Here is a 25,189-nt window from a genome sequence, read left to right as displayed (position 1 = left end):
CAAGTATTGGCTATACAAAGAAAGCTGCTATGAACATTTTTATACAGGCCTTTGTGTGGAAATACGCTTTAACTTCTCTTGGGTTAAAGCACTGGAGTGGCTAGATTGTAAGTTCGAGTTTGATTCTTCAAACAAATCTCAAAATATTTCCCAAAGTCGTTGCACTGTTTTTTAAATTCCCACTAAAATTGTAAAATAAAATTGCAATTTTAGTGCATGTGAAGAAGTAAATGGTAGTTTTAATTTACCTTTCTCTAATGACCAATGAGATTTGTCACCTTTCCATGTGCTTGTTTGCTGAGGGTATATCCTCTTTGATGATGTGTCTGTTCAAATATTTTTACCATTTTCATTAGTTTTTTTCATTTACCATTTTCATTAGTTTCTTTTGTTTTATTATTTGGTACTGAGAGTTGTTTTCTGTACTTCTAGCATTCTGTATTTTCTGCCATTCTCTGCATTGCCCTAGTTCCTTTATGTAGAGAATGGTGTTAGAGACCATGGTCCAGGCTCAGCTTTTTAAAAATTTCCTGTGTTTACCATCTTGCAAATTATTATGGATTTTGGATCCAGGTCTTTTACTTGGATACAAGTCTTTCGTACGTTTTACAACACTTTTCTCCTAATATATGGCTTGTCTTTTCACTCTCTTCACTGCTACTGCTAAGTTGCTTCAGTCGTGTCCGACTCTGTGCAACCCCAGAGATGGCAGCCCACCAGGCTCCTCTGTCCCTGGGATTCTCCAGGCAAGAACACTGGAGTGGGTTGCCATGCCCTTCTCCAATGCATGAAAGTGAAGAGTGAAAGTGAAGTCACTCAGTCGTGTCCAACTCTTAGCGACCCCATGGACTGCAGCCTACCAGGCTCCTCCATCCATGGGATTTTCCAGGCAAGAGTACTGGAGTGGGGTGCCATTGCCTTCTCCACAGTGTCTTTCAAAAGCAGAAGTTTTTATGTTTGATGAAGTTTAATTTACCAATATTTTTGTAGGTGTGTTTTGGGGATTGTATCTAAGAAAAGTTTCACTACTAAGAGTTTTTCTTTCCTCTTTCCACTTAGAAAAAAGTTCAAACATACAAAAATGTTGCAAAAGTCAGATAGCATAGAGTATACATGTATAACCTTTATCTAGCGTCACCTCTTTTTAACATTTTATCTCATTTGCTTTATCATGTACTTGTCCCTCCTTCTCTCTCTCCTGCTCCTTCCCTCCCTCCTCTCTCTATTTCTGTCTCTGTCTGTCTCTCTCTTCCTATCCACTCTTTTCCTAAACCCTTAAAAGTAACTTACATATATCAGGTGTCTTTACCACTAAATACTTCAGTGTATGACTCTATAGGGAAGTCACCAACTTCATAAATTTCCATTGATATGCTACTTTTATCTAATCTAACATCCATGATCCATTTTGCACTATTTTTGGCTTACCTCATAACACACTTTATAGTATTTCCCTTCTAGGATCAGGTATTGTATATAGTTGTCATGATTTTTAGCCTCTTTTAATCTGGAACATTCCACAGGCTGTCTAGATTTTATATGACATTAACATTTTCAGCATCTCTTTCTGGGGGAGATTTTGTCTGATCCATAATTAGATTCATGGGGTCGCTAGGAGTCAGACATGACTGAGCGAGTTCACTTTCATGCATTGGAGAAGGAAACTGCCACCCACTCCAGTGTTCTTGCCTGGAGAATCCTAGGGATGTGGGAGCCTGGTGGGCTGCTGTCTATGGGGTCACACAGAGTTGGACACGACTGAAGTGACTTAGCAGCAGCAGTAGCAATATAATTAGATTCATGCTGTGCATTCTAGGCTTGAATACTACCTCAGTGATGTAATCTTCTCAGAGCATCACATTGAGAGCACACAATGTTCATCTATCCATCAATAGTGAAGTTAATGTCCATCACCTGACCAAATAGTTGTCCAGTTTCCTCACTATATGATTACTACCTTCCCCCTTGCAACTAGTGAGCAGTCTGTATGAAGACACTCTCAGTTCAGTTCAGTTCAGTCGCTCAGTCGTGTCTGACTCTTTGCGACCCCATGAATCACAGCACGCCAGGCCTCCCTGTCCATCACCATCTCCCGGAGTTCACTCAGACTCACGTCCATCGAGTCCGTGATGCCATCCAGCCATCTCATCCTCAGCCGTCCCCTTCTCCTCCTGCCCTCAATCCCTCCCAGCATCAGAGTCTTTTCCAATGAGTCAACTCTGCGCATGAGGTGGCCAAAGTACTGGAGTTTCAGCTTCACCATCATTCCCTCCAAAGAATTCCCAGGGCTGATCTCCTTCAGAATGGACTGGTTGGATTTCCTTGCAGTCCAAGGGACTCTCAAGAGTCTTCTCCAACACCACAGTTCAAAAGCATCAATTCTTCAGTGCTCAGCTTTCTTCACAGTCCAACTCTCACATCCATACATGACCACTGGAAAAACCATAGCCTTGACTAGATGGACCTTTTTTGGCAAAGTAATATCTCTGCTTTTCAATATGCTATCTAGGTTGGTCATAACTTTTCTTCCAAGGAGTAAGCGTCTTTTAATTTCATGGCTGCAGTCACCATCTGCAGTGATTTTGGAGCCCCCCAAAATAAAGTCTGACACTGTTTCCACTGTTTCCCATTTATTTCCCATGAAGTGATGGGACCGGATGCCATGATCTTAGTTTTCTGAATGTTGAGCTTTAAGCTAACTTTTTCACTCTCCTCTTTCACTTTCATCAAGAGGCTTTTTAGTTCCTCTTCACTTTCTGCCATAAGGGTGGTGTCATCTGCATATCTGAGGTTATTGATATTTCTCCTGGCAATCTTGATTCCAGCTTGTGCTTCATCCAGCCCAGCGTTTCTCATGATGTACTCTGCATAGAAGTTAAATAAGCAGGGTGACAATATACAGCCTTGATGTACTCCTTTTCCTATTTGGAACCAGTCTGTTTCATGTCCAGTTCTAACTGTTGCTTCCTGACCTGCATATAGGTTTCTCAAGAGGCAGATCAGGTGGTCTGCTATTCCCATCTCTTTCAGAATTTTCCAGTTTATTGTGATCCACACAGTCAAAGGCTTTGGCATAGTTAATAAAGCAGAAATAGATGTTTTTCTGGAACTCTCTTGCTTTTTCCATGATCCAGAGGATGTTGGCAATTTGATCTCTGGTTCCTCTGCCAATTCTAAATCCAGCTTGAACATCTGGAAGTTCACAGTTCACGTATTGCTGAAGCCAGGCTTGGAGAATTTTGAGCATTGCTTTGCTAGCATGTGAGATGAGTGCAATTGTGCGGTAGTTTGAGTATTCTTTGGCATTGCCTTTCTTTGGGATTGGAATGAAAACTGACCTTTTCCAGTCCTGTGGCCATTGCTGAGTTTTCCAAATTTGCTGGCATATTGAGTTGGAGCACTTTCACAGCATCATCTTTCAGGATTTGAAATAGCTCAACTGGAATTCCATCACCTCCACTAGCTTTGTTCGTAGTGATGCTTCCTAAGGCCCACTTGACTTCACATTCCAGTATGTCTGGCTCTAGGTAAGTGATCACACCATCGTGATTATCTTGGTCGTGAAGATCTTTTCTATATAGTTCTTCTGTGTATTCTTGCCACCTCTTCTTAATATCTTCTGCTTCTGTCAGGTCCATACCATTTCTGTCCTTTATCGAGCTCATCTTTGCGTGAAATGTTCCCTTGGTATCTCTAATTTTCTTGAAGAGATCTCCAGTCTTTCCCATTCTGTTGATTTCCTCTATTTCTTTGCATTGATCGCTAAGGAAGTCTTTCTTACCTCTTCTTGCTATTCTTTGGAACTCTGTATTCAGATGCTTGTATCTTTCCTATGGATGGTAAATCTAGGTGGAAATTTTGGTGAGGAGCAGGATATTTCCACCTAGATTTACCATCCATTGATTTTCATTTTATCCAATATTCATTATGATGCTGACAAAATACTAACTTTTCAACTCCAGCACCTTGTCCACATTTCCCAGATAGCATTTAGTATTCGACTCTTGGCAACAGCTATCCCTTCTCCCTGGTTATTTATTATTGATAGGACCTCATCATTTCCTACTTTTTCCACAATGGTTTATAATTATTACTTAATTATCATTATGCTCAGATTGTCCCAGATTTGGCCAGTGGGAGCTCATCCAAGTCAGCTTCTGTGTCCGTGTGACACGTTCCCTCTATTTTTTGAGCACTTCATTGTTTTCTGTTATGACAAAATGTCCCAGGCTCATCTTGTACCTTCTCTGTCCTCACCCCAAAATCAGTCATTTCTCTTTGTTGTCTTAATTCCCATAGGTGGAGATTGATGTTAGAGACCAAGATCTTGGCTCCGATTTCCAGTATTTATTACCATGCAAATCATTAGATTATAAGTGTAAGTCTACATAGTGAAATAGTGCTAAACAGCTGTTTGGAGAATTACTGGCCTAATAATTATATCTTAAACATTTGTTTTCTAAGGTAATGCCATTAGTCTGTTGACTGCAATGCAAATCTGAACACAGAATTTGAGAAAGCAGAGCTGCAAGAGCCCTTGGTGATCAGCTATTCTATCACCTCATTTTCTAAGATGTATTCTATCATGTAAGAATTGAATCGCCAGTCTATGTCTGACGCAGGATACAGCATACTTGGGGCTGGTGCATGGGGATGACCCACAGAGATGTTATGGGGAGGGAGGTGGGAGGGGGGTTCATGTTTGGGAACGCATGTAAGAATTAAAGATTTTAAAATTAAAAAAATAAAAAAACTATTAAAAAAATAAAAAAATAAAAATGAAGAAACTGAGTCTCAGACAAGATAAGAGTGTTATCTAAGGTCATAAAATCAGCCAGTAGAAGCTATCATCTGATTTTTATCAGTGCTATTTTCATGACACTACGTTAACAGCTATGTTTTCTTTCACCAAAAAGTTAAGAAATGGTAATCACACAATATTTTTAAACCAAAATACTTAAATAAAGGAAACTCCTGTGAATTCTAAGGTTCTACAAGGACTCTAAGAATAGTTAATAGTTAATACTTTGGTTCTAGTTTGGGTGCAACTCTCCACCCGGGGGTCAGCATTAAGCACAATCTCTTTAATGACTTTATTAATGATTTCAAAGAGGAGGGCAACTATTCATCAGCTTTGCAGCTTTTAGAAAACATAAGCCCAGAGCTAGAATCTTAATTATCTAAGACCCATACTAGCCTGTCCACTGCTTTTGCCTCCATTTACCAGACAAAGTTATTGAAACTCAGGGAGCTTAAGGAACTTGTCTAAGATCAATGTATGTAATGACAATAAACAGCATTGTTTTTTTTTTTTAAATCAAAGTAGAGTTGATCTACAATATTATGTTTGTTTCAGGTGTACAACAAAGTGACTCAGTTATGTATACAAATATATATGTATATTCTTTCTTGATTCTTTTCCATTATAGTTTATTACAAGATACTGAATATAGTCCCCTGTGCTATATAGTAAATCCTTGTTCATTTTTATACAGTGGTGTGTATCTTTTAATCCCATACTGCCAGTTTATCCCTCCCTCCTTCCCCCTTGGTAACCATAAGTTTGTTTTCTATGTCTGTGTTTCTGTTTTGTACATAACAAATTCATTTATACTATTTTTTAGATTCCACATATAAGTAATATTGTATAATATCTGTCGTTCTCTGCCTCACTTACTTCACTTAGTGTGATAATCTCTAGGTCTATCCATGTTGCTTCAAATGGCATTATTTCATTCTCTTTTATGGCGGAGTAGTATTTCACTCTATATAAGTATCACATCTTCTTTATTCCTTCATCTGCTGATGGACATTTAGGTTGCTTCCATGTCTTGGTTATGGTAAAGAGTGCTGCAGTAAACCCTGGGGTGTATGTATCTTTTTGAATTCGAGTTTTCATCTTCTGCAGATATAACATTTGATGCATTTGATGTGACACCTGGTGTCTCTAAATCCTTATCCCTACAACTGGTGCCCTGTTGTTCACCTCTGCAACATGATGGTAGGGCATATAGGCCATCCCCAGAAATGACTGAATATACCAGCTCGGGGAGAAACAGAAGCCTGGAGAAATGAAAACCTGCCCTGAGTTTCACTGACACAGATGTCTGAGGCTGGCAGTGAGTCTAAAACAGAGGAGTTATTAAGTGCTGCTACATTAGCTTGTGGAATGAGAAGTGCAAGCCAGTGGAATCCGCTTTGCTGGAGGTGTTCTAGGATAGATTATATAACCTTCTCTCTGGAGTTACTTAAGTGAGATGTACCTATATAGACTGGTTTATACTATGGTTCTCCTAGACTTTGGATCACAGAGCTCTTGGAGTGTAGGGAGTAGGATGGTGCTGGAGAAGTTGCCTAGAGTTATAAGCCCAATAAACGTTATAGAGAGATTGACTAAATGATTAACCTTTCACATACGTATCTTCTCATTCTTCAAATGTATCTCGATGCTATTATAAGATAAGACAATTGTACTGAATTCATAGGGGATTTTTTTGGTCACTATGCATTTTCTCATTCAACAGATAGCAAAAGTCCACAACTTTTCTTATGCTCATATTCTAAAAGACAAAGCCTTTAGACTATACTATTATCAAAATTTCCTTATGCAAAAGAAAATTTTCTCACTCAGAAATGAATTTCTGTATACTTTTACATAACCCACTTTCATCCCTGAAGTAGCAAAGACATCGTTCAGGGATCTTCAGGTCCAAAAAAGGCAGAACAAATTGGAGAGAATTCTGAAAAGTGGAGTGCCATGATTAAATAAAAGATTGATTACAGAGACTTCTTATAAAAAATAATTGAAGTGGACATGAGTTTGAATAAGCACCAGCAGGGAGATAAACAGTGAGGGGGTGAGAGCATCATGATTACCTGGGAGATGTAAGTGCCAAGAATATAGAAGTGGATAGGAGCTAAAGTAGGCTATCTGGGATTAAAGTAAGGAAGAACAGGAAGTTTGCATTTCCCTCTGGTACTTCCTGTTTCACAGTGATCATGACACAGTGAAATTCAGAATAGAAAAGTTAAGAAATAAATTCATTGTGCATTCAATGTTTTGAAAGGGGAACCATAGAAAAGCTGTGGATTCCAAGGAGAAAACCAAAGAGTTTATACATTTAATAACTTACAAGATGTCGAAAGACTATTTTAAAACAACTTATTGGAAGACAAATGTATGCCAGAGTTCAAAAATTATCACGTGCTTGGAAAAGAAAGTCCTGTATGGCTTGCTGGGCTGTGAGAAACTGCCAATGTTATTTTTTAATTGTGTTTTAACCACACAACATAATATTTACCAACTTAACCAGTTTTAAGTGTACAGTTCCCTAGTGTTAAGTATGTTCATGTGGTTGTGAAACAGATCTCCCAAAACTTTTTCATCCTGCAAATCTGAAACTCTATACCTATTAAACAACAACTTCCCATTTCCCTCTCCCCCCAGCTCCTGGCAACCCCCGTTATACTTTTTGTTTCTATTAATTTGACTACTTTTAGATACTTCATATAAATGGAGTCATGCTGTATTTGTCTTTCTGTAACTGCTTTATTTTGGTTAGGGTGATGCCCTCAAGCTTTACCCATGTTGTAGCATGTGTCAGGATCACCTTTCATTTTGAGGCCACATACTGTTTCATTGTGGGGGCTTCTCAGTTGGCTTAGTGGTAAAGAATCTGCCTGCTAATGCAGGAGATGTGGGTTCGATCTCTAGGCCGAGAAGATCCCCTGGAGGAAGAAATGGCAACCCACTCCAGGATTCTTGCCTGGAGAATCCCATGGACAGAGGCGCATGATGGACACGACTGAGCACACACACATGCACACGCTGTTCCACTGTACGTACATGCCACGTTTTGTTTATCAGTTCATCCACAGATGAACATGTGGACTGCTTCCGCCTCTTAGCTATTGTGAATAGAGCCTGCCAATGTTTTTTACTTGTATTTGTCATCTGAGGTTTAATCCATTTATATGAACATATATGCGTGTGTGTGCTTTGTTCCTCAGTCATGTCCGACTCTTTGCAACCCCATGGACTGTAGCCCATCAGGCTCCTCTGTCCGTGGAATTTTCCAGGAAAGACTATTGGAGTGGGTTGCCATTTCCTCCTTCAGGGGATCTTCTCAACCCAGGGATGAACACATATAATGTTTGCTACTTCCTCCAACACAAAGGATAGAGGATTAAGTCTTCAAAGGTCTTTTCCCGTCTTTAGCAAACAAGCCAATAAGCCAAAAGAAGCAAGCAAGCAACAAACAAGTAAATAAAAATGCTGAATATCTGAGTAGTCTGTCACCAAACAGCAATAGATCCACTGGGTGCTTATTAAACTACACTGTTAAAGTTACACTTGGTCTTGAAAATAGAAGGGAATTTTATGCTCAAATATCACAGATTTACAAATAGAAATTATCTGCAAATTCTTTGCTTATTATATAACTCTTTAGAAAATAACAGTTGGATAATATAGCCTAGATAGAATTCAGGTTGTTTTTGCATTTACTTCCTTCTAAAACAGTGGTTGTCAAGCCTGGCCATGTATCAGGATCTCCTGAAGATCTTAAAAATGAGTTTTCTTGATTTCCATTCATAGTTACTAAATAAAAGACTCAGGTTGAGAGCCAATGCTTCAGTTTGACCCACAGACTCTGACTAGAATGGATCATGTGGTCACCAAGTCATCCTCCTTTGTTATCATGGAATCTAAAGCCCTCTCAAGAAGCCTCTAGTTTCACAGAGAACTCTGCTCAATACTCTGCAATAACCTAAATAAGAAAATAATTTGAAAAAGAATAGATACATGTGTATGTATACCTGAATCACTTTGCTGTACACTTGAAACTAACAACGACAACAGAAAAAGAAAAAGAAAGAAAGAAAAGGGGAAGAAGATGATGAAGCCTCTGGCTTCTTCTTTATCAGAGGCTTCTTTTTCATCAGAAATGAATATAGCCATTTTATTTCTCTGTGGCTCTAAATGATTTCAGTGGTGTCTACCTTGTCAGCACTCTATCATTATGGGCATCCACTTCCATGCCCAATGCCCATTGGTCTACACAACCACCCTTGATTTTTCATGTTACTCCCCCAATACAATGTCCTTTGTTCCCATCTCTGGATCAGAACCTCTGTGATTTCTAAAATGGCATTTAGTCAAACTGTTAAAGTATTCATTGAGAGGTACCAATAAGTTGCTCCACTGCTCCCAAGTGACATGTTCCTTTTGTAGAGGCTTCCAATGACCATGCTTTTTACTTTACAGGTTATCTTTCTCTCTATCTCAAAGCCAGTACCATTTTTGTTGCCTCATCTGGGAAATATTTATTTTAGAAGAGATGAGAAAGGGAGGGAAAGAAAGATTTAATATCTTTCTCATTATGCTTGAAATAGTCAAATCCCTAGCCTATGCTCACCCATACCCAGCTACAGATGTTTTCCAAATTGTCACACATTTGTCATTTTTCCCCCTCCCTTAAATGTTCCCAAACTAACAGGACATTAAATGAGAAAATGCCTCTCCATAAAATTTGCTTATTTTACTATTTATCTCCCTCAACATAGCATCCTTCTCATCATTTATAATGTGCAATCAATCGCATACCCCTGGGAAGGTTGTTCATTGGTCATTTACATGATTAAAGAATGGAGAAAATGAGACACTTCAAAGAATAGAGGTGTTTTAATAACCTCCAATTTGAATCTCTTCTTACTATCTACCCCCTTCTGACATAACGAACATCACTACCTTCATTCTCTGAAAGCTTGGTTCAGATTTCCCCCTGTGTGATGCAGTATTTTATTTACTAAGGATGCTAGAAATATGTCAAGCCATTAAGCCCTATGGGAATCCCTATTCTGGCTGAAACGAGAAGATTACCATGGATACATCTCTGCTCCACTGGATGATCAGTAACAGCTGTTGAGCCAAGCTTGGGAGCCCTCTCAGACTGTTTATCACACAAATTGCATTAGGTAAAACCATAAATGCCACATCTCACTTAGTGTCAGAGGAATTAGACATCTTACAGTAGCTTTGCCTGAAAGCAGAGTAGTCAACAGTTCCCAGAATTTCCCAAACCTATTTGCAATTTCCTGACCTTCAGTGACTGTCCTTGCTATCCAATGAGATGGATGGAATTTCTCTGTAATTGATCTCCACCCGAAATCCACCCCAAGCCATGAGGTTAGCAGGTGGGGGGGTGAGGAGCAAGACAGTTGGGGGGGAACCACCTTCAGAGGGCAGCTTAGAGTCCTTGGTTTTTTTTATAGTATATAACACAAATATAGGGCTTCTGCCAAATATACATTGAGACTTGTAAGAGTGTCAGATTTGCAACTACAATATGTCATGATCAACTTGCTTTATGAAAGCATGGTGAACCTTGGAGAATCTGAGCTGAATTGACAGCCAGCAAAGAAGTAAAAGACCTTGAGTGTCCTGTAAGAGTATGATAAGCAAATAATATGGCTACATATCATTCACAGGGAGCCAAACCCCCAGGTTAATTTTTTTGTGAACCTCACCATTTCTATTGTGCTTCATATTCCACACTTGTGACCAGCAACCTGCGCTCTACCGCAAGTGAGTTTCTCCTGTTGGCAAGGGGGAAAGTGGTGCTGGGGAAGTGAAAGTGATGGAGTTCATGTCAAAAATACTGGTGATGAGTTAGTTAGATTCTACTTCGGAGTAATGATTAACTCTTTACTACATACAAAGTCTGGTCTCAAACTTGCAGCAAAGGTGGAGTCTGGGTTCTTTGATATAAAGTTGAAGAAAGACAAGAAAAGTCATTTTTTCTCATCAGTAGTGTCCCCATGGATGGTCTTTCTTGACAGGATCACTGCATTTAACACACCTTAAAAGAACTCTTCCCAGATAACCCTCTATAGGCATCATTTTGTACTAGGCAAAATAAGACTTACTCTTTTAAAAAAGCTTCAGGGATATTGAGATACATGGTAGGGCAGGGTTTGTGGAGATAGTGAAAGTACATAAAAGTAATAAATAAAATGAAGTTCTAAACAAACAGTTCTATAAAAGAAAAGGCCAGTGAGAAAAACACATTACCAGGGATATCAAGAAATCTCCTATTTTCTCTTTGAACAATGAAGTCAGTCTCCAAATGTATATATCAATGCTGACAAACCTGCATTAAGAGCTCCTAATGACAGTATTAACACAACCTGGAAAAGACATTTAACTAGGCCAATCTGTTATACGAAAAGTTTAGCATTAATTATATGAAAATTAATCAAATTAATGATATTGATGAAAATCAGAGCTTTGAGCTATAAGAACTCAAGCAAATAAAGCTCTATGCAGAGACAGGATTAGCATCAAAAAGGAAACTCCTAGATTAAAAGTGAGAGAAGTAGCTCTAAATTCAAGTTTAAAAACTCATGATCACAAACGAAGGAAGAGCTGTGTATGTTTCTTGATTAGGAAAGCAAATAGAAACAAAAAGTATGCATGCAATCTCCAACATCAAATTGGTTAGCACAAACCTTCCAACTAGAAGGAAGAGACATCCCAATGACAGTAAACACTTACTGAGTGGGGGCTTTATCATCAAAGTTCAGTGCACACCCAAGGATTTTGCAAGATTTTTAAACACAAGGATCAAAGACAAAAATCTGAAAGGAAGCAAAACATAGAAAATTCTTACAATACCAAAATAAACACATTGCTCTATTTCAAGATATAGCATAAGAAACATTAAGAAAAGGACAGGAGATGAAAGTAATAATAGAAGTCCTAGTCATTGCAGAATGTTGAAGCTCATTGCACTGTTAACTCACTTAAAACGTGACATTTTTCTGCAAAGATTCCTGGACTGGGATTTTAAAACCTAGGAGCAGAGCTGGCTTTATGAGTGTGTGACTTGTGCAGTCACACAGGGTTTCACACTTCGAAAGGCCCTGCACTTGGTTTAATGCTCTCCTTTTGCCATCTTGAAACTCTTAATAGTTTTTGAACAAGGGACCTCACATCTTCGATTTGCACCCAGCCCCACAATTTATGTAGCTGACAAGCTCATAATCAAGGAATTTTTGAAAATGGGAAAAAACTCGGAGGGGAAAAACATGGCCTACTTAAAAGTATTAGAAAGTGGTCATTATTTTTATGTTCTAGTTTCTGTAACAGTTCTTGAAGCTACTGGTTCATCTATTAGGAAAGTTACCCCAGATTAAAGATCTTATTCTGAGATCTCCCCATTCCCTTACTGTTAGTTTTTTTAAAAGATGAATATGCTGTATATTTATGGTTCCTACCACTAAATTCAGTTTCTAATATTTTCGGTACTCAAAATGGATTTTTAACCAAAGATGTTATCAGTCCTTTCATGAAGTAATATTGACGATTTAGAATCCATACTTGAAGTGGAAATTGTTGAAGTCTTCCTAGCACAATTAAAAAGTTTCTAAAGAAAAACAACCCAATGTGGTTGTATTACAAGAAATGCATGACAAATTGTCCTATCAGTCACTACTGAATTGTAAATACTTTAAACATCAGCTTATCGCTTCAGGGATCTCAAAAGCAAGAGGTGATGCCTTCTAATTGCTTTAAAAATCCCCATTTGATGTTCAAGGGCTTGAAGCAGAGCCTGATGGGTAATTGTATCTTAGCTAAAGGCAATCAGCTAAACAAATCATTAACAACATGCTCACTTTAAGCGCCATGTGCCCACAAAAGGCATTTTATAGCTCAGTCCTTTGAAAAATACATAAAATTTGGTGATGGGCGATGGATAACTAGCAGACTCTTTAATGCCCTGCTAAATGCAAAGCTAGATCCATCCTCTTTTCCTGTCACTGATTTGGAAGTAAGGCACTGGGGAGTCTCACATTGCAATCTCAGCTGTCCAGGGGACAGATCATCTATAGGAGAATATTTTTTTATTCAACCATCAAAAAATTACTCCATATTGGATTATATTCTAACTTTCTCAATTTGAGCATGTCTGTGTCAGCTGAAAAATAACATTGGCCAACATTGCCTGAGTCTCTTACAAGCTTTCTGGAAATAGAAACAATAAAAAAGGGTTTAGAATGCAAGCACTGCAACTCCATTTTGTGAAGTGACAAAGTAGTAGTCAAGCTTTAGGAACTGTTGCTTTTTATCTTCACCCTAATTATACATGTGGGGTATCATGTGATATGCTTAAGATGCGTTTAGTCTAATGGTTAAAAGGATCTGTGCTATTGCCATCTTAAAAAGTGTAAAGCTAAAAAATAAAAAATAAAAAGTGTGAAGCTCTGAGAAAAGAAAATTGTTGCTTCTGGCTGAGAAGTAGGTGCTCTCACCAGGAGGACTTCCCCATAATTCTCCATAATAATACTAATGGTGGCCAATTTGTATTTTATGCTTAATTTATGTTAAATGCTTTGTACATGTTATCTCGTGAATCCCAACCTGACTTTAAAGATGAAGAAATTAAGACTGACTAAGACACCTGATGAGTAGAAGGCAGAGCCAGATATAGAAGGTCTATCTGACTCTCAAGCCCCTGTTTTTGACCAGTCCATTCCACTGGCTCTCAGCACATGGCTAGAGACGCTATGAGCAGAAAGAAAGAGGTATAGTTCCCATGAAGCAGGTAGGGTCTAAGACATTTAAGTTTGAAACACCCACTTAACCTCTGGATTTTGTCTCTTCTCTGCTCAAAAACCTTTGTCTGGCATAACAGATTTCTTACCTGGAATTCCAAGTTCTCTGTGATCTGGCCCCACCCACATTTCTACACTTATTTCTTCCAACTTTTTTTCACATATTTTCTGACTCAATCATTAACTGAACCAAAGAAAGAAGGAAAAAAAAAAAAAGGCAGTAGGAGCCCCTGAGCTAGTTCCTAAACTGTTTTAAATGAAATAATCCCCTTACTCCTTTCTCAATCACTAGTGACTTGAAGCGTTTTGGGGGTCACCAACTATTTGCCTCCTCAGACTTTGCCACTAAGAGTCTTTGAGGACTATTCCAACCAAACTGGTATCACAGAGAGAAACATGTAAGTGCATACATCTGAAGGAATTATTTCATTTAGCAAACATGTAGTGGGACTGGACAGGGTTCTAGGGGCCAAAGCAAACACAGTCCCTGCCTTCCAGGAGTCTTCAGTCTAGAATCTCAAGATCTTTTCCAGCTGCTGCCCTAATCTTTTCACCTTTGTAGTTACACTTCTTAAAAAGTCTGTATTCATTGCACACACTGCCTTATCTCCAGTTCTCTCCATAAACCACTGCAGTATACCTTTTTCCTCATAGTGAAATCCTTTTTAGCAAACCATTAACTACTTCTCCCACCTTTTTAGTATAAACTAAACAGAACTGGTTAGTCTTATTTCTTAACATCTCTGGAGTATTTGGCATTATTCATCTCATCTGCCTACTTGAAATTCCCTTGCCCAGCCCCCCTTTTTATGGCATAATGCTCTCCTGGTTTTCCTCTCTATCTTTCCCTACTGGATCACTCATACGGGTTCCTTTTAAATGGTGGTATGTCTCAAGGTTCTGCTCTTATCTCCCTTCTATGCTCACTCTACATCATTATTTTTTAAGTATGATTCTGAGATCACTTGGGTCATCATGCCCTAAGGTGCTCAGTACAAATGTAAATTTAATTAATCACCCCTTACGACTTCCCTGGTGGCTCAGATGGTAAAGAATCTACCTGTAATGCAGGTACTGAACTCGGGTTCAGTCCCTGGGTCGGGAAGATCCCCTGGAGAAGGAAATGGCAACCCACTCCAGTATTCTTGCCTGGAGGATCCCATGGACAGAGGGGCCTGGCAGGAAATAGTCCATACAGTCCATGGTGTTGCAAAGAGTTGGACATGACTAAGAGACTAACACTTATCATTTCAGAATCTCACAACATCCCAACATCTGCATTTTAATTCAGCATCCTAGGTGATCCAGATTATACCTTAAATATTGAAAATCAATGTGCTATGTACACACTATCTCCTAGACAATGTTAATCTTTCTCATGGCTTCAGTTACCAGCTATATATTGGATGTGGAGAATGGTAAGTTAGTGGCTGGAAGACAAGGAAATGAGAATTTTTCCTTGAGATGGCTTCTGGTATTTCTGTGAAGCAGGAGTTGAAATTATATTCTGAAAATGAGAGCATAGGTTGGGAATGGAAAAAAGCAGCAGACCAGGGAAATACAGAAATTCAGCGAGTAATGTGGAAGATCCAGTTGAGACAGCAAGCAAATTAGGAAGGTATCATGAAATTCTCTGTATATTGCAGAATTTGTTTCCCCAGCAACCTTGGTATTGATGTAGAGAAAGCAAATCGATTGATTGATCCAGAAGTTGAATTTTTGCCAGGAGGTATGAATATAAAATTATGTTTCAAGTAAGGGAAGATACCAATAAGAATATGGAGGTTATAGACCATAGGATCCAGGCTACATATAAAAGGGAGTAATGAGAGGGGACCAATAGAGGTCTTGGTACCATCAAAGTACAGGTGTAATAAGAGTAACAGAATGAAAGAACTGGAAAAATGAGTGTCTATCGATAAAGCGGGAAATAGTAATTTAAGATGTCAAATATGAAGCAGTTTTTGGTAATGACAAAGTACAGAGTGCTGCCATGGCAGTGGAGAGTTAACAAAGATAAAGGAATAATGGTGCTGGAGAAGACTCTTGAGAGTCCCTTGGACTGCAAGGAGATCCAACCAGTCCATCCTAAAGGAAATCAGTCCTCAGCGTTCATTGGAAGGACTGATGCTGAAGCTGAAACTCCAATACTTTGGCCACCTGATGCGAAGAGCTGACTCACTGGAAAAGACCCTGATGCTGGGAAAGATTGAAGGCAGGAGGAGAAGGGGATGACAGGATGAGATGGCTGGATGGCATCACTGACTCAATGGACACGAGTTTGGGTAAACTCCAGAAGTTGGTGATGGACAGGGAGGCCTGGCATGCTGCACTCCATGGGATCCCAAAGAGCTGGACACGGCTGAATGACTGAACTGAAACTGAAATGAACAGAGGCCAGTGTATTAGAAAGGTTGTCCACTTTGGACATTGGTGTAACCAAGGATGAAGGTGGCGGGTCTGAAATGGCGAAAGCTATGAGTCAAAGTCCCTAGTGAATGAGGGAACGTGGTCAATGGCAGCAGAAGGGACTGAGTATCTTGTGTACTGGAAAACATCTAATTTATTTGTCAGATTTTCTATCGCAATATCCAAGATTTTACAAAGTCGATACCAACCTAAATTTCTAGCCTGATGACAATGTATTCATCTTCGCACAACCTTCATTTCAGCCTCAATGGCTATTGCCATTCCATGAACCAATGGCATATGGTGCACTATGCATTTCTTTATTCCTTCTCTGAACTTCAGCAGCATTTGACTGGAGCCACACCTACAATTAAGTGCTTTTATTACGGTTATTTGCATACATGCTTTCTAACCCTACTCGTATCTTTGATTCCAGGGATGATGTCATATGCACCATTGTAACACCATTTTAGCACCTAGTACAGGGCTTTCCACACAGTAAGTAATTGACAAATATTCAAATATTTGTTGAATATTGATAAGGTTGTAAAATTATGAATGGAATATGTCTCAGCTAATTACAGAACTGCTAAGTTAGTTAAGAAAAGATACATGTTTATTCATTCTCATTAAAGAAGTAATTTACTTTTTATGGCTGGCAAGTTCTACAAATTAAACATTGGCAGAAGAAGAATCTGCACAGAGTCTGGCTCAATAAGATAGAGTTTTTGATAAGAGGTGAACAGTCATAACAGATTAAAACATTCTTGTAACTCCAAGCACAATATTGATTTCCTAGGATGTTGGTGTCTCTTTAGAAAATGTCATTGACAAGAAGGTTTGAAGGTAATCTATAGCCTATGAACACATCAAAGAATAATGTAAATAGGATGAGATGACATAAAATAAAATGAGACATAAATATCCTCTTTATTATGTCCACTGCACATTGTGTGCCTAATGCCTAATATTAAGGTATGTTATGCAACCTGAATTTATGTTTCACTTTCTAATAAGTTAATGTTAATCTAATATCTATATGCATAGTTATTACATAGACTATAGACATAGGTGGCTCAGCCGGTAAAGAGTCTGCCTGCAATGTGGGAGACCCAGGTTCAATCTCTGATTTGGAAAGATCCCCTGGAGAAGGAAATGGAAACCCACTCCAGTATTCTTGCCTGGAGAATTCCATGGACAGAAGAGCCTGCTGAGCTACAGTCCATGGGGTTGCAAAGAGTCAGACACGACTGAGCTACTAGCACACACACATTATATACAGTATATATGTTATATATGCACATATTTTTAAGTAGTATATGTACATATTTTTAACTTAAAATAACATTCCTTGATATCTTCAGCATAAAATTACTCATTGAAAATCTAAATTTGTGAGATAAAATAGATAGATCTCCTTTAAGATTTTTCTTTTAATTAGAGAGAAATATGACAATCTATTCAGGAACACTCTCTTTTCTCTCAGAGGAATCCTGAAAACACATAGGTCAAATTCAATAATAATGAAATCAGAGGGTCGAGTCCTTTTATTGTCCACTGTTGCTTGGAACATATAAGCTATAAACTGCACATTTTTTTCTTTAAATATTGATTTGTTAAGCTATGATTAACAAATAAAAAGCTTGCATATGTAATGTATATAACGATGAGTTTGGAGGTAAGTATACATTCATTGAAACCATCACCACAATCAACACCTCAAACCTACTTATTATCTCCAAAAGTTCTCTCCCACCTTATTTGTTTGTTTAATATGATAAGGACACCTAACATAAAGTTCACCCTTTGGGGCAATTTTTAAGTACTATTAGCTATCTAAAACAATCAAACTTATAGAAACAAAAATTAAAATGTTGGTTGCCAGGGGGTCTGGAAAGAAGAGATAGAGAGCTATTAGTCAAAGTATACAAGTTTCAGTTATGCAAGATGGGTAAGTCCTAGAAATCTAATTGCAGCATATACATAAAAACCGGAGCTTCGAAATTTTTTGTTATAGAGGTTTTGTTACAGAGATGGCAATTTGCTAGAGGTGCGCTTTTACTTTTAGCATAAGGGTTAGCGTTTTCTCCCCCAGAATAAGAGGACCTTGGAACATGAACAAAGAAAAGTGTAGAAGTAGCAGAGTTTTAGTTGGGAATTTAAGAGAGCATACAGGTTGCAGGAGTTTACAAGGATAAAGGTGCAGTTATCATTAGGTGAAAAGTATTAAAACTAAGAACTTGCTTATATTTAAAGTTGAAAACTAAATTCCATATGTAGCCCATTCTCAGGTGTTCTTAACGTATTATGGTACTTTCCATAATAATGGAGACCATTTTACACCTAGAGTTTTGTCTTGGGCATGATATAGTCAAAGAAGTCCTGAAACCACCCCACAACTAACTTTTTTGCCAATATCAGAGCTGATACCTGCTCCGAACATGTTTTCTTCAGAAGGGCCCACTGAGCTCCCTTAATGTGGAAGAAGCAACTATAGGAAATGACCTCCAACAAGGGCTAAAAAGAGGATTTTTTTTTTTAATAGATAGGGCTGAAAATTTTCACCTTGGTAAGCTAGCTGAAAACTGCACGTTATGGGAAGGCGAGATGGAGAAGTAAATTTGATTGAGGTTGGTAGAGGGAAGGTCAAAGAACTTCAGTAGGACAGGCCTGGGAACCATGGTGCTGGGAAGCGCACAGAGTAAGCCTTGGAGGGTCAGGAACAACAGGCAGACGGGGTGGCAGAGGCCCCAAATGGACAGCAGGATCCCAAACCACAACTGTGTGCTTTATCATTTTTTCAATTAGATTTTTGAGAAATAATTTACATAAGGTAAAATTTACTCTTTTAAAGTACACGTTAGTGAGTTTTGAGAAACATAAACAGTCACGTAACTACAATCCTAGTCAAGATCCAAGCTATTTTCACATCAGAGAGTTCATTTGTGCCCCTTTGAAGTCAGTCCCCTCTCACACCGTGATCTGTTTTCTGTCTCTGTGGCTTTGCCTTCTCTAGAACACCATATAAATGGAAACATATAGTATGTAGTCTTTTGTATCTGAGTTCTTTTAATCATCAGGCTTTTGATACCCTCTAATGTTGTGTTAGTAGTTCACTCTCTTTTTTGTTGCTGAGTAGTAGTCCATTGTACAATTGTACCACAATTTGTTTATCAGTTCCCAAATGACAGACATTTGATTAGTTCTAAAGTTTTGGCTTGGATGAATAAAGCTTTTGTGCACATTTGCATACAGATCTTTGTTCTGATTTTCTCTTGGGTGATTAAGAATTGGATTAATAGGAGACATGCATATATATGAATGTATGTGTGTATCATAAGTGCATGCTTAATAAGAAATTGTCAAATTGTTTTTTAATGGCTTATTACTTCGCATTGCCACCAAAATGTATGAGAGTTCCCTGCTTACTACCACGAGTAAGTTTTTGTCTTGTTTTAGATATTAGTCATTGCAGTAGGTGCAGTGGTATCTCATGGTAGTTTTAATTTGTGTCTCCTGAATAACTAAAGACATTGGGCATTTTTTCATGTACTTATTGATCATCCATGTATTTTCTTTTAAAAATTTAATTGCTTATCTTCCAACTACTTTTTAAATTAATTAATTTATTTTTTACTTTACAATATTGTATTGGTTTTGCCATACTATTGATAGCAAGAGTGTTATATGTTTCCTGAATACAAATCTTTTATCACACATGTTTTGCAAATATTTCCTCCCAGTATGTGGTGAGCCCCTTCCTTTCTTTATTACTTTCTTTTTTAATAAAGACTTTCAAAGACTAGCAATTTTTAACTTTTATGAAGTCAAGTTTATCTATTTATAGCCTCTTATGGTTCATGCTTTTATGTCAAATCTGATTTCATCAAAATTTAAAACTTCTATTCTTCAAAGGTAAATGTTAAAAAAAACATGAAAATATAAATCACAGAATGGGAGGAAATAATTGTAATAAAATATTTGCTGAGGAACTTGGAACTAAGATTATGCCTTGAAGAGGGAAGGAGAAAAAGTATGTCATAAACTAGAGTTACGCTAGAGTCTGGAATGTCATTCTCAATTGTTAATTCAAGCAGGGGGCTTATCTATTAATAGCTTTTTGTCTAATGGAATGAAGGCATCTTATAGCTTGTTTATATTCAAATTGATTTCCTCTTACCAAATAACAAAGCAAATGACTGCTCAACATGGATTGATTGATACCATACCCAAAAGCCACTGACTCTGAAGATCCCAGCTGTTGAGAATCTCAAAAAGATTTTGGCCCATTGGCCCACAGTGGAATCCTAGTGGGAAGAACCAATACAATATTGTAAAGTAAAAAAATATATATAATAATAATAATGAAAAAATAAAATAAAAAACACTTTCTAATGAGGAGGCAAGAAAGCAAAGGTCTTTCGTGCAATTGAAGATCAGGGCAAAAAGTACTCCTCCTGCATTTGCTTTGGTACGATTAATGATTGCTAAATTTAGGATGGATATTGAGAGGTATTTTCCCCTCCAGCCCTCCCCCAATAGGGCAAATGGCAGATAAAAATCTTTTCCTGATGGTCAGCAAGTTATCACAGCATACTTGTGTGGAGTCTGAGTTTTGTATTCAATGGTTTATTTAACTACTTTCTTTAGGGGCCTGCATCACATCAAAGAAATACTTTGTAAAGTAGGAAGCAAGCAATTAGCTTCAGGAATAAAAGATTCAACACAAATAGAAAGCATGCTATGCTTACCGACACCATTTAAATCAGCAAACAGCAGCTAATGATGTCAGCAGCCATATCTTGTGAGTTGGAAGACACAGGGACCAGTCTAATAGAAGATTCAGAGTCAGGATAGCTCTTGGCATGCGGCTCCTCCCTAAGGTCCAGTTTAGATGGAAGTGGTGCCCCAGCATCTCGGGTGCCCAGGAGCACTGCCCTAGCTTCCCGGCTGGGCTCCTTGTCAGTAGGCTGCCCTCAAAGTGGCTGCTTTCACTGTAACATCGTCTCAGTTTCTCTTCAGAAAGATAACTGCTTTCACACTGACCTGCTGCAGAGCCATCCTGGGGGTTGGGCCCTGGACTTCTCTGCTTTCTCTCTTTCTCCTGTTCCCCTCTGCATGGATGTCACTTCAGCATTGTTCTAGGACACTTCTGAATTATCAGCTTGAACTCTGCTCGCCCTAAAAAATTCACGCAGAAGCTCCCCAGGCAATTTTCAAGGGCCAACCTCTGCTGTAACTGCTGCTGCTAGCCTCAATCAGAGTGGCCTCTGCTCCAATCTCTGGGGCTGATGGTGTGAGGTCCTGGGGTCAGACACGTGTTCTGCTGGGATTGAAAGCAGAACCCCCCCAGGCTTGACTGGGAGACATCCCTGTTGAGCCAGGTTGCCTCTGTCAGTGGCAAGTCTGTGGAGGAATATACCTTGCTGTCTCCTTGCTGGGCAACCTTTACCTAGGCTACTTGGATGAAGAATGTACACTCTAAATACGTATATTCCATTTTTGTTTGTCAGTCAGACCTCAGTAAAGCTCTGGGGGAGAAAAAATAAATTTGAAAAGAAAAAGAGTATTTTATACCACTGAACTATGCACTTAAAATGTTAAGATGGTAAATTTTATAGTATATGTGTTTTACCAAAAAAAAAAAACTTGAAAAAAATGCAAGAATTCAGCTTTAGGGTTAATTAAAAGTCATTTGAATGCTTCATAGCCCACATCATTATGCAAGAGGCAGCATAATAGTTAATGGTATCAGTTTTGAAGCTGGCCACCTTAGTTTCTAAGCCAACTCTGACCATGGGCAGGTTACTTCTCTGGGCCTCAGGATCCTCATCTATAAAATGGAAATATTGAAAAAGAATAGGTATGGATGTCAGTAAATGAATCACTTTGCTGTACACCTGAAGCTAACACAACATTGTTAATCAACTATCCACCAATATTAAATAAGTTAAAAATACATAAAATGGGAACAATAATCATAACTACCTGACAGGACTGTTGTGAGCATTAAATGAAGACTTAGGAAGCACTTAGAATAAGGCCTCAGCATTATAAACACATTGCAATTCTTAATTATTATTATGATCCTTGGTTACTTGTCATGACCACTCTATGAACTTTCAAGGTCACAGACAGACCCCCTCCTACTGAAGCAAACATACACACACACACACACACACACACACACAGACACACACACATCCTTTGTGCGCTCTCAGCAGACTCTAAGGCTCATACCGATTTCATGAACAAACCCCAAGGTTGGAAAATGAAATGTCAGCCTAGGACCAAACAACTACTTTGTCAATCCCTGATGGACATTAACCAGTTCCCTTTGGCTGCAGGACAAAGTTCTGCATTTTTCTTTTAATGGAAGGAGGTTAATCCAGCCTAATCATAACACACTTAGACTGGACAGATTTACTGATTTGCTTACGTTTGGGAGGATATGAATCTTTTAAAACACTTACATAAAACAATTGCCCTTTGAACTACAGACTACTAATTTAGTGAGTTACTTCACTGTTTCTAGATGCTCTGATAACTGAGGTTAATGAGACAGCCACACAAACAGACAAGAGGCTGGATCGAAGTAGGAAAGGCAAATTCACAATCTAGGACAAAATGATCAGAAATTCAGACTCTTATCTCCAAGGTAGTTCTGTCCTTTTTTATATTATGTAAAGTACTGAATTTAATATGAGGTAAAGCACAATATTATGTAAAGCACTAAGGATGTGCGTCAATTGAACAGCGTAATATCCGAAAGAGATATCATCGGGAACAGAAAACTGAGCAACAATCTGCAAAAAAGGAGCAGCGAGTGAAACCCTGACAGCCAACTTCTCTTTACAGCAAGACACTGAGAACGAAAAGGAGCTGCCACAGACTGAATATCTATTCCAGGCTAAATTCTATACACACCTGACCACACCATTTCCTCACAACATTCTATAAGGTACTATTATTCCCATTTTTCAGATGCAGGAAATTGAGCTTGTGAAAGATTGCCCAACATGCCAGAGAACCCCCAGCCAGAAAGTGGGTGAACTGTGGTCTAAAACTGAGCTTGTAGTCCAAAAGATATTTTGGTTTTCTAAAAACACTTTATGATTGGTTACTGTTGGTGAGAAAAAAACATACTTTCGTTTTTTGTAAGTTGACTTTACTGGCAAACTTTCAAAAACAGACTTATCTTGGTTTCGTTGTTGTTTAGTCCTTAAGTCGTGTCCGACTCTTTGCAACCCCATGGACAGTAGCCCTCCCGGCTCCTCTGTTCATGGGATTTTTCCAGGCAAAAATACTGGAGTGGGTTGCCATTTCCATCGACAGGGAATTTTCCCAAACCAGAGACTGAATCTGCATCTCTTACCTCTCCTGCCCTGACAGGCACTGGCAGGCAGATCTGTTACTGCTGAGCCACGAGGGAAGCCCTTGCATTATCTTACTGATCATAATTATTTTCTGATTGTGTCTTTTTACTAGCTAGAAGATTATATTATTTGCAAATAATGCTGGGTTTTTTTCTGTCTTTTCCCCCAATCAAGACACTTTTTTCTTTTTATTCCTTTATAGCATTGGGCAGATACCGCATCAGTTCAGTTCAGCCACTCAGTCATGTACGACTCTTTGCGAACCCATAGACTGCAGCATGCCTGGCTTCCTTGTCCATTACCGATTCTGGAAGCCTGCTCAAACTTGTGTCCACTGAGTCGGTGATGTCATCCAACCATCTCATCCTCTGTCATCTCCTTCTCCCACCTTCAATCTTTCCCAGCATCAGGGTCTTTTCAAATGAGTCAGTTCTTTGCATCAGGTGGCCAAAGTATTGGAGTTTCAGCTTCAACATCAGTCCTTCCAATGAACACCCAGGACTGATCTCCTTTAGGATGGACTGGTTGGATTTCTTTGCAGTCCAGGGGACTCTCAAGAGTCTTCTCCAAAGCATCAATTCTTCGGTGCTCAGCTTTCTTTATGGTCCAACTCTCACATCCATACATGACTACTGGAGAAACCATAGCTTTGACCAAAGTAATGTCTCTGCTTTTTAATATTCTGTCGAGGTTGGTCATAGCTTTTCTTACAAGGAGCAAGCATCTTTTAATTTCATGACTGCAATCACCATCTGCAGTGATTTTGGAGCCCCCCAAAATAGGCTGTCACTGTTTCCATTGTTCCCCCATCTATTTGCCATGAAGTGATGGGACTGGATGCCATGATCTTAGTTTTCTGAATGTTGAGTATTAAGACAACTTTTTCACTCTCCTCTTCACTTTCATCAAGGGGCTCTTTAGTTCTTCCTCAATTTCTGCCATAAGGGTGGTGTCATCTGCATATCTGAGTTATTGATAGTTCTTCTGGCAATCTTGATTCCAGCTTGTGCTTCATCCATCCCAGCATTTCACATGATGTACTCTACATATAAGTTAAATAAGCCATGTGACAAAATACAGCCTTGATGTACTCCTTTCCCGATTTAGAACCAGTCTGTTGTTCCATGCCTGGTTATAACTGTTGCTTCTTGACCTGCATACAGATTTCTCAGGAGGCAGGTCAGGTGCAGTACTTGGATGCAATCTCACAAATGACAGAATGATCTCTGTTCATTTCCAAGGCAAACCATTCAATATCACAGTAATCTAAGTGTATGCCCCGACCAGTAATGCTTAAGAAGCGGAAGTTGAATGGTTCTGTGAAGACCCACAAGACCTTCTACAACTAATACCCACAAAAGATGTCCTTTTCATTATAGGGGACTAAAATGCAAAAGTAGGAAGTCAAGAGATACCTAGAGTAACAGGCAAATTTAAACTTGGAGTACAAAAGAGGTCAAAGGCTAACAGAGTTTTGCCAAAAGAATACACTGATCATAGCAAACACCCTCTTCCAACAACACAAGAGAAGACTCTACACATGGACATCGCAAGATGTTCAATAGCAAAATCAGATTGATTATATTCTTTGCAGCCAAATATAGAGAAGCTGTGTAGAGTCAGCAAAAACAAGACAGGGAGCTGAATGTGACTCAGATCATGAACTCCTTATTGGGAAACTCAGACTTAAATTGGACCTAACAGAAGGAGAAGATATTAAGATACAAGAATACACAGAAGAACTATACAAAAAAGATCTTCATGACCCAGATAATCACGATGGTGTGATC

Source organism: Capricornis sumatraensis, chromosome X, assembly GCF_032405125.1.
Source record: "Capricornis sumatraensis isolate serow.1 chromosome X, serow.2, whole genome shotgun sequence".
In the NCBI taxonomy this organism is placed as follows: Eukaryota; Metazoa; Chordata; class Mammalia; order Artiodactyla; family Bovidae; genus Capricornis; species Capricornis sumatraensis.
The sequence above is the reverse complement of the archived record's forward strand: the minus strand, read 5'-3'. Positions refer to the sequence as shown.